The following is a 10,650-nucleotide window of genomic DNA, read 5'->3' on the forward strand; positions in this document are numbered from 1 at the left end:
CTCCCAGGTTCAAGCAATTCTGCTTCAGCCTCCCAAGCTGGGTATAAAGGCATGCACCACCATGTCAGGCTAATTTTTGTATTTTTAGTAGAGATGGGGTTTTGCCATGTTGGCCAGTCTGGTCTCGAACTCCTGACCTCAGGTGATCTGCCCACCTCGGCCTCCCAAAGTGCTGGGATTACAGATGTGAGCAACCGTGCCCAGCCAGTTAATTTAAGGACAAAGGATTCATAACGTAGCAGTGTTGACTTGTGGTCTGTCCTTATCTTCCTCAATATATACATATATACAAAAGCTTTTACATACATAACATATAGTATTATATATATATGTTTATATACATATATCATACATGTGAAAGGTCTTAAATTTGAAATGTGTTAAATATTAATTGTGTATTAAATGTTTAATACATATTAAGGCTTACACATTAAAGCTTTTAACTTTTTAATTCCTTTCCCTTTCTTTTGTACTCTTTATTTGCAATTTCCTTCCTGGTATTTATTTACATAATTGCGTTTATCACCTAATTCCTTTACATTTACACTTTTAGATTGAATAATGGAAGTAGACTATGAATTTTCCTACGTTCAGCTTTGACAGCATCCCATGAGTTTTGCTTCTTCGTGCCTCTTTTTTAGTATTTTCCATTGTTTACTATGATTGTGATCCACAGTCACAAAAAAAGTTAGAAAGAGAAGTTTTAAACCATCAAAATTATATCACCAACATTTTCTATTTTAATTATTTTTTTCTAGATAAACTTATGAATGTATGTTGTTCATAAATTCAGTGTAGAAACACATAGACAAAATTAGTAGATCATAAAATAATGATCACATACATAATGATTTCTATGGCAAATGACACCATGAACCAAGTTTTAAAAACAACAAATTATGAAATTTTACAACCTATGACAAAGATATTTCATTTCAGTCAATAAGAAAAAATAACTAAATCTGCAAAAATATACACAGAATATAAACAGACCACTGGTCAATATCACTAAACCTGTGCTTTTAAACACAAAATAAAGGAAATGGAGGACTAACGATGATTCAACGCAACTTGTTCATGCCCTTCCTCCATTTTTGAAATTGCGTTGTCAATTTTTTTTGGTTTTTTTTTGGAGGCAAGGTCTTGCTGTATTGCCCAGGCTGGAGTGCAGTGGCACCATCAGGGCTCACTGCAGCCTCAACCTCCCAGACTCAAGCAATCCTCCTGCCTCAGCCTCCTGAGTACAGGAGACTACAGGCACACACCACCACACCAGGCTAATTGTTTTAAATTTTAGTGGAGATAAGGTCTTACTATGTTAACCAGCTTGCCTTGAACTCCTGAGCTCAAGCGGTCCTCCCACCTCCCAAAGTGCTGGGATCTCAGGCATGAGCCACTGCACCCAGTCATGTTGTCTTTTTACTTATTGATTAAAAAAAAACTTTATTTGTGATATTAATGCTTTATTGTTTATTTTGAAAAGTCTTTTTCATGATTTGTCATTTACATTTTAATATTAAGAACAATTTGCTATGTATTTCTTAAAAAATTAGTCAAATCTGTGGGTCTCACCTGTAGCAAACACATACTGAGTGTTTAATATTAATACTTATGTACTAAGCCCACAAGATTTAGCTCAGCATAGGTTTCACTCAATTACTGTAGCCAAAGACACTCAAACTCCAGCAGCTTCTCGAAAATTCTGTCTGTTCATTAACGCACATTGACTCTAATGTGGAGTCAAGCATATGTCTTTTTAATAAGAATCATCACAATTCATCAGTCATTATTTACTTAGAGTTTCAAAATCAATTTTGCAATTTCTATCACATATATTAAGCATATGCCATCAATTTTTTAAAAATTTTTTCTTTTTGTGTCATCAATTTTTATCTTAAAACAATACATAGTAGTGTCATAAGAATTACATGTTCTTCTGAGGACAGGCTTCTTAAAAAAAAAAAAACTGCCTATCCCTCTTAAATGTTATATTTAAATCCGAAGAATGCAATGATACGATTGTTGGATTTATTAAGTGCAGTACTTGAAAAATATGAAATTTCCAATCACACTTAAAATGAAGTATGTGAATAAATAAAATGTGTTAATTTGTATTAACATTTTTAGGTCTGCGGAAATGGCATTGAATATGTTACACCTGCTATAGCTAGGACACCAAGTTTCTTATACACTCAGCTCATTTACGTCTTTCCAAAACAATAGCTAACATTGAGCTTAATGGCAAAAAAAATCAAAACATTTATAATAAAATGAGTAAGAAAACACAGGTGTCATCTTTCACTACCATTATTTAACATTTCACAAAATGTTAAAAGCTTCTCCTAATTTTTTCTGTAAAATAGATATAGATGTATCTTTCCCTAACTTGATTAACAAATATTCCTCTCTCAAATTGACAGCACCAGGTGAGACACTAAAGAAATTCTTTAAAATCGGTAATATAATAAGTATGTGCTCAATCTTTGCATTCAATTTCATGGATCTCACTGTGTATTTAAGGAGAAAGTACCACATTAGTTTGATTCTAGTTGCTTAATAATATACTTTGTTAAATATCTCAATATAATATATTTACTTCCCTCCACTCCCATCCTCATTACTCTTTATTCAGAGCATTAGTTCTACTCTTCCACTTTTCCTTTTCCAGATAACCTTTAAGATTATTTTATCAATTTCAAAAAGTCAGTAAGGAGAGAAGAGGTTGAGAATGGAAGGGATTGCATCAGGGTGTTTTGGTTTGTTTTGGTTTGTTTTTGAGGTGGAGTCTCACTCTGTCGCCCATGCTGGAGTGCAGTGGCACGATCTCGGCTCACTGCAACCTCCACCTCCCAGGTTCAAGCAATTCTCCTGCCTCAGCCCCCAGAGCTGGAACTACAGGCATGCACCACCATGCCCAGCTAATTTTTTTATTTTTAGTAGAGATGGGGTTTCGCCATGTTGACCGGGCTGGTCTTGAACTCCTGACCTCAGGTGATGCACCCACCTTGGCCTCCCAAAGTTGCATCAGGGTTTTGACTGGCGTTGCGTTCACGTTGGAAGTAACTTAGGGGAGTTGCAGTCCCTTGCCTCCTTGCCTAGCACAACATCCTCATTGTTCTCCCGGCTCTTCCCCTAGTTGGTCTTTCCTTGTAGTCTCTATCAATACATGAAGTTATTTACAGGAAAGGGGTCCCGATCCAGACCCCCTGGAGAAGGTTCTTGGATCTCACAAAGAAAGAATTAGGGTGAGTCCATATAGTAAAGTGAAAGCAAGTTTATCGAGAAAGTAAAGGAATAAAGAATGGCTACTCCATACACAGAGTAGCCCCGAGGGCTGCTGGTTGCCCATTTTTATGGTTATTTCTTGATGATATGCTAAATAAGGAGTGGGTTATTCATGCTTCCCCTTTTTAGACCATATAGGGTAACCTCCTGACGTTGCCATGGCATTCGTAAACTGTCATGGTGCTGGTGGGAGTGTAGCAGTGAGGACCAGGTCACTCTTGTGGCCATCTTGGTTTTGGTGGGTTTAATTGGTTTCCTTAGTGCAACCTGTTTTATTAGCGAAGTCTTTATGACCTGTATCTTGTGCCGACCTCGTATCCCATCCTGTGACTTAGAATGCCTTAACCATCTGGGAATGTAGTCCAGTAGGTTTCAGCCTCATTTTACCCAGCTCCTATTCGAGATGGAGTTGCTCTGGTCCACATGCCTCTGACAATTACATTATACACTTGTTGGTTTTTTTCTATGCCACTTGCCATGTCCGCAGCTGAAATACAAACTCCAGGAGAGCAGGACTCTCTCCAAATCACTCCTGTATCTCCAGTGCCACAAACGAAGTCTGTACCCACCAATATTTTGCAATCAAGGGCTGAGGCTCATAGTTTTTCAGTTTTCTTAGGCTTTTCAGCTACGTGATCATATCATCGGCAAATAGTGATGTATGCCTCTTGCTTTTCAATATATATTCTTACGTCACTTTCCTATCTATCTGGAATTGCCTCGCAATTCCAGAATTCTGTTAAATAAAAGCAATGATTAAGCACATACTTGTAATATTGATTTGAAAGGATTTCTTTTCATTTCTTTTATATTTTTAAATTTATTTTATTTTATTTTATTTTTATGAGACAGAGTCTCACTCTGTCACCCAGGCTGGAGTGCAGTGGCACAATCTCAGCTCACTGCAACCTCTGCCTTCTGGGTTCCAGAGATTCTCCTGCCTCAGCCTCCCGAGTGGCTGGGATTACAGGCATGCACCATCACACCCAGCTAATTTTTGTACTTTTTAGTAGAGACGGGGTTTCACCATGTTGGCCAGGCTGGTCTCAAACTCTTGACCTCAGGTGATCAGCCCGCCTTGGCCACCCAAAGTGCTGGGAGTACAGGTGTGAGCCACCGCGCCTGGCCTAAAGGATTTCTTTAGTGTCTCACCTGGTGCTGTCTGTCATTTGAGATACAAATCTTTGTTAATCAATTTAGAGAAAGATACTTCTATATCTATTTTACTGTGAAAATTCAGGAAAAGCTTTTAAAATTTTGTTAAATGTTAAATAATTATAGTAATAGAAGACACCTGTGTCTTCTTATTCACTTTATTGTAAATGTTTTGATTTTTTGCCATTAAGCCTAATGGTAGGTATTGTTTTTGAAAGATTTATTTATGTTCTTTGTGTTATGAGAATTCTCTTGAGAGAATTATCTTGATTTTTCATAGATGTGCTTTGAAAAAGAAGGAGAATGCCTACGCCTACAGCTATATGAGAGTGGCTCTTTCGCAAACGTTTACCATGGTATTTGTCTATTTAGCTTTTCTCCTTCTTTAATCAAAATTAATCTGCATCTTTGCTTATAAAATTATCCATTTCATCCACGTGGTCAAAGTTTTTACATCAGAATTTTACAAATAGTCTATTCTGTCTTTCAATTCTCTGTTTGTGGTTCTTTTACTTTCTTTTACTATTAAAAAGCATACTTTTTAATAGTATGCTTTTATATTTTTAGGTTTTATAGTTTATTTATTTTACCATAGTTTAATCTGGCTCTTATTTTTATTTTATTTATTTATTTGGTTCCCAGTTCATCACATTTCAGCTTTTATCACTACTTGGGTCTAATGTGTTGCTTTTTAGTCCCCCTTTTGAGTTGAATTCTTAATTAAGTAATTCTTAATTCTGAATCACTTAATTTAATGCCTTTTTTGTTTTGTTTGACTCTCAAAGGGTAAAGAATACGAATTTTTCCTCTCAGTACTGTACTGAGTACAAGATACTCTATAATTGCAGTTTTGTTTTAATCTTCAGCCTAAAGGTTTAGTTTTGTTCTGATTTTTGAACACTAGTGTTATTGTTTTAATGGATAAATGGTTAGAATAACAAAAGGGCATTTTCTATTGTTATCAGATACTATTCCTAAATTGGTCAATGAATATAACTTGTAGTGTATTTAGTTTTTGACTCTACTAACAGTTTGATGGCCTAATTTGTATTCTGTGAGAAGGATGTGGACTCCCCTGTAGAGGTCCATGCATTGGTGTGAGGCCAGTGGCTAGACTTCTTTGGTCAGCTTGGTGAGTCAAGGGCTAAGAGATGCACTAGGCACCATGGTTATAGCTGTAGAGTTTGTCATTTCTCCTTTGTCCTTTATCAAAGTTAGTATTTTGTAATTTTGTTCATAACCACCCAAGACAGTTGCTCCTTTGTTTTGAATTGTTATTTACACCACTCTGAGATGCTCTTAGACCTGTTTACCTTTCACATGTTAATGTAACAACTGTTATATAGTGCTAGCTATGCCAGGTGATATGGTTTGGATGTGTCCCCACCCAATTCTCATCTGGAATTGTAGTTCCCATAATCCCCACGTTTCATGGGAGGGACCCAGTGGGAGGTAATTGAATCATGGGGGCAGTTACCCTCATGCTGTTCTTATGATAGTGCGTGAGTTATCATGAGATCCGATGGTTTTATAAGGGGCTTTTCCCCCTTTTGCTAGGCACTTCTCCTTGCTGCTGCCATGTGAAGAAGGACATGTTTGCTTCCTCTTCCTCCATTATTGTAAGTTTCCTGAGGCCTTTCCAACCATACTGATCTCTTTCCTTTATAAATTACCTGGTCTTGGGTATGTCTTTAGTAGCAGCATGAGAATGGTCTAATACACCAGGCATCTTGTAAATATTAAGTCATTTAATCCCTGCAACAACCAATGAGCTAGGTATTATTATTCTCATTATACAGGTTAGGAACTAAGATACAGAGACATTCAGTTCCAAGCTCTAGGCACCATAAAGAGAGGGTCAGAAGTGTTCTTCATCCCAAGTTCCAGATTTTCTGCTCTTTTTAAAATTATTTGTATTGAGATAGAATTCACTTATAAAATGTGCCACTTTAAATATAATATAATTCAGTGAGTTATAGTATATTCACTGTGTTGTGTAGCCATCACTACTAACTAATTCCAGAACATTTCCATTACCCATAAAAGAAATCTTGTACCATCAGCAAAATACTGACCTCACCCCCACATCCCTCACCCCCTATCAATCACTCATTTGCTTTCTCTCTATATAGATTTGTCTATTCTGGACATTTCATATAAATGGAATCATATGACTGTGGCCTTTTGTGCCTGGCTTCTTTCATCTACCGTAATGCTTTCAGGTTCATCTATATTTTAGCAAGTGTCACTACTTTACTCCTCGCTATAGCTGAATAATATTCCATTGTATGGATATACCACATTTTATTTATCCACTCATCAGCTGATGGACATTTGGATTGTTTCCACTTTGGGGCTAATATGAATAATACCTTTATGAACATTCATATACCCATTTTTGGGTGAACATATGTTTTCAATTCTCTTGGATATTCACTTTGGAGTAAAATTGCTGGGTCATATGGTAAGACTATGTTTAACTTTTTGAGGAACTGCCAAACTGTTTTCCAGAGTGGCTGCACTATTTTATATTTCCACCAGCAATGTATGTGGCAGAATCTGTGCTGTCAAGGGCTGTAATGTATTACTAATCAGCATTTAACTTGAATTTAACTCGTTCAGATATTATTGTGTTTACCCCCACTTTATTTCTGCTTGTATTCGTATGACATCTCCAAACTTTTACCTTCAGACTGGGTCATTCATAGTTAAATATCTCTCTTTAATACAACACCTGCAAAACTTGTGGGTTTTGGACAAGTATAAGATTATTTAACTATTAAATCAAGATTTGTTGCTACAGCAGATATATTTACTCTTACTTTGCTGTATTTATTTTATGCTTTCTCTTTTTAATGTTTTCTTCCTCTTTATTTTTTTCTCTTTTGCTCTATATGAGGTCTGTTTTATTTTTTTCCCATCTGGTAATTTGGACGTAGTACAGTTAGATTATATTTCTGGTGGTGGCTATGTTTTAACTTTATGTAAAATCTTTAAACATGTATTATCAATTATCAGTTTCAGATATGAAGCAAGATGTTTTAGTATTTTCTACAAAAGATGAAGATTCTGCATACTATCATTATATCTGGCGCCATCCTCATCGCACACTGTTCTCTAAATTGGTATGCTCTGATATTTCTGACCCTACTAATTTTAGCTATATTATAATTATTTCTATATTGTGCAGATTTTCTCCCTAGAATAAGAATATTTTGAGGCTGTCTTGTAATGTTAATTATCGGTGCTATTTGGCTCGGTTCTATGATCAGTCCTTTCATAAAACAGCCTCTTCTTTTGTGGATCTTTTGGTTTGCTAAAATAAAAAAGCAAATGGGTGATACATCCTCTGAGTCCTCGCATGTTGGAGACTTGTTCCTACAGCTTTTACTAAAGACAAACAAGTGGACTGAATATAGTATTCTCAGATCACATGTTTTTCCATCACAAATTTTCTTGACCTATTTTCTCAGACTTTCTGGGATCTGATGTTGCTGAGGAAATTCTGACCAAACCAGGATTTTAAATTTTCTTTGTGATTTGTTTTTCAGACCTGGGTGTTTGTTGGCTTCATCCTTGAATTTTAATAATTTTCACCAGGCATTATTGCATATATTATTCAGAACACAGTAAGCCCAGTCATTTTTGTCAATTTAGTTTTTCCTGCATTTCAGGATGATTTTTGTTGTATAACTGCATGCTATTTTGGTTTCCACTTGTTGTATGCTCTAGGTCGGTCAGCCCACGTGTTGCTATGGCGAGCATGCCCCAGTAGCCTTCCATATATGCCTTCCTTTCTCTCGTGGTTGTTATTTATTTTTCATTTTCCTTTGCATCTTCCAAGATTGTCTAAAGCCTGTTCATACTCCCAGCCCCCGACTCAGGTTTCTGCAGTATTAATTATCTTCTTTGCTACTTCTATTTTGTACATTCTGCACTGGTGTTATTTTTCCCTCAGTTTCTTTCCTCAAACCTGGCAAATGTCTTTTCTTCTCAGTCTGTTCTTTGATCAAGCTTCCTGTACACTTGCAGCTGACCAGCAGAATAATACTGGATAAACATCTCAAAATGGAACTAACATATATACCCTCTGCTTTTTTATTCCCTTTCCCATGTCTTACAATTATGGCGTGTTACGTTGGTTTTTCCATTGGTTACCTTTTAAAGCTTAAGTAATGTACTACTACTTTTATTCCTGTTTCATCTGTATTTGATGGTGGCTTCTAATCCCCCACTGTGTGAAGTCAGGACATCTGTGTCCTTACTCCTCCTTGTACACCTTCCCCCGACACATTTTGATCCTCCAATCAGTCAAGTCTTCCACACGTCCTTCTTAGGGTGACTCTAAAACATGAAAACCATGAATCAGTATTATCACAATGAAACTATTCAGTGCAGGCCAAAAAATGTACCAGAATTCTACCTTCTTCTCGGAAACTCAATGCCATAGACCCTGGAGATTCAGAGAAGAATATTCCTAGCTCAAAAATGAAGTGGAATCTAATTTTTTGCATGAAGTGTTTAAAATAACAGAGCAATTTTGTTGGCTTCCTATTGAATATATGACATTCTTGCAGTTTTTTTGTTTTTGTTGTTTTATTTCTGTTTTGTTTTTCTCCTGGAGTTTATAATTGCATTTTTTGGGGGGGTGCTTTTTGCTTTTGTCATATTTATTTTTTTAAAACCTCTTCAGATACTTTTTATTCTATCATATTCTGACATTCGCCTTCCAAATCCCTCTCCTCTATCCCCTACAATAAACCACTTGCCTACTTCAACTGCTGCATGGCTGTCATCCTGGGACCTCAGACCAGTGTCTCCCTGTTTCCTAGATAGATATATATCTTTCTCTTCTTGATTTAGTTCCTCGTAGTCCTAGAGACATATCCATACCCCTTTTTAAGGAGGGGCTTGCTTAAACATTACAACATCACGAGAAAGCTACAAGCCAATTTTCCTCAAAAACGTGATAATGCTTTAACAAATACAATCTAGTAATATATACATATATATATATACACACACACGCATATATATTTGTGTGTATATATATTTGTATGCATGGGAATATATACATATTTTGTATATATATGTATGTGTGTATATATAGATACACTATATATACACTATATATACACACACACTATATATATATGTACATATATATGTATGTATATATATATGTCTGTGTGTATATATATATATAATGGGATTTATCCTAGAAATTCAGGATTGCTTAATTGTCAAAAATCCATGTATTTCACAGTGTTAACAAATTAAATAAGAAAAATCATGATCTCAATAGATGCACAAAACAACAAATTCTAACACCTATTCTTGGTAAAAAATAAATAAACAAAACAACAACAACAACAATAAAAATCTCTTAGCAAACAAGAACAGAAGGGAGCTTTCTCAACCTCTGAATTGTGAAATACTTAATGGCAAAACACTGAACATTTTTCTGCTAGGATAAATTAAAAGGCAAGGGCATCAAATATCACCACATGTATGATAAACACTGGTCTAGACAGTAAGACACTGCAAGAAAAGAAAAGAAACTAGTGAAAAGGAAGAAACATAATTGTCTTTATTTGCAGAGAATATGATTATCTGTGTATAAATATTAAAGACTCTACCAAAACAAGCTAGAACTAATATGTGAATCCTTTTGCCAGTGGTGGGTCTTGCTTCCACATTGATGGCTACTGACTGATCAGGGTGGTGGATGCTGAAGGTTGGGGTAGTTGTGGCAATTTCTTAAAATAAGACAACAGTTAAGTTTGTCACATCAATTGACTTTTTCTTACACAAAAGATTTATCTGTAGTATGTGATACTGTTTTATAGCATTTATCTACAGTAGGACTTCTTTCAAAATTAGAGTAAATACTCTCAGACCCTGCCACTAGTTTCTCAACTAAGTTTATGCACTATTCTAAATCCTTTGTTGTCATTTCAACAATATTCACAGCATTTTCACCAGGAATAGATTCTATCTCAAGAAACCACTGTCTTAGCTCAACTGTAAGGAAGCAATTCTTCATCCATTCAATTCTGATCATGAGATTGCAACCAATTCAGTCCCATCTTCAGGCTCCACTTCTAATCTTAGTCCTCTTGCTAGCTCCACCACATCTGCAGTTACTTTCCCCACTGAAGTCTTGAACCCCTCAAAGTCAACTTTTTCCAAACTCCTATTATTGTTCAT

The 10,650-nt window shown here is 35.8% G+C and overlaps 1 long non-coding RNA gene across 5 annotated transcripts in view; it reads right to left on the reverse strand.

Moving 5' to 3' along the window:
• Positions 1-10,650, reverse strand: part of LOC104003337 (uncharacterized) — an 86,302-nt gene that overhangs the window by 54,822 nt on the left and 20,830 nt on the right. For all 5 annotated transcript variants that reach the window (XR_010153572.1, XR_001711731.3, XR_010153573.1 and 2 more), the window contains one exon: positions 8,599-8,784. This is a non-coding gene — a long non-coding RNA (uncharacterized LOC104003337). The remainder of the gene's footprint in view (positions 1-8,598; positions 8,785-10,650) is intronic.

This window comes from Pan troglodytes, chromosome 20 (genome assembly GCF_028858775.2).
Source record: "Pan troglodytes isolate AG18354 chromosome 20, NHGRI_mPanTro3-v2.0_pri, whole genome shotgun sequence".
Taxonomy (NCBI): Eukaryota; Metazoa; Chordata; class Mammalia; order Primates; family Hominidae; genus Pan; species Pan troglodytes.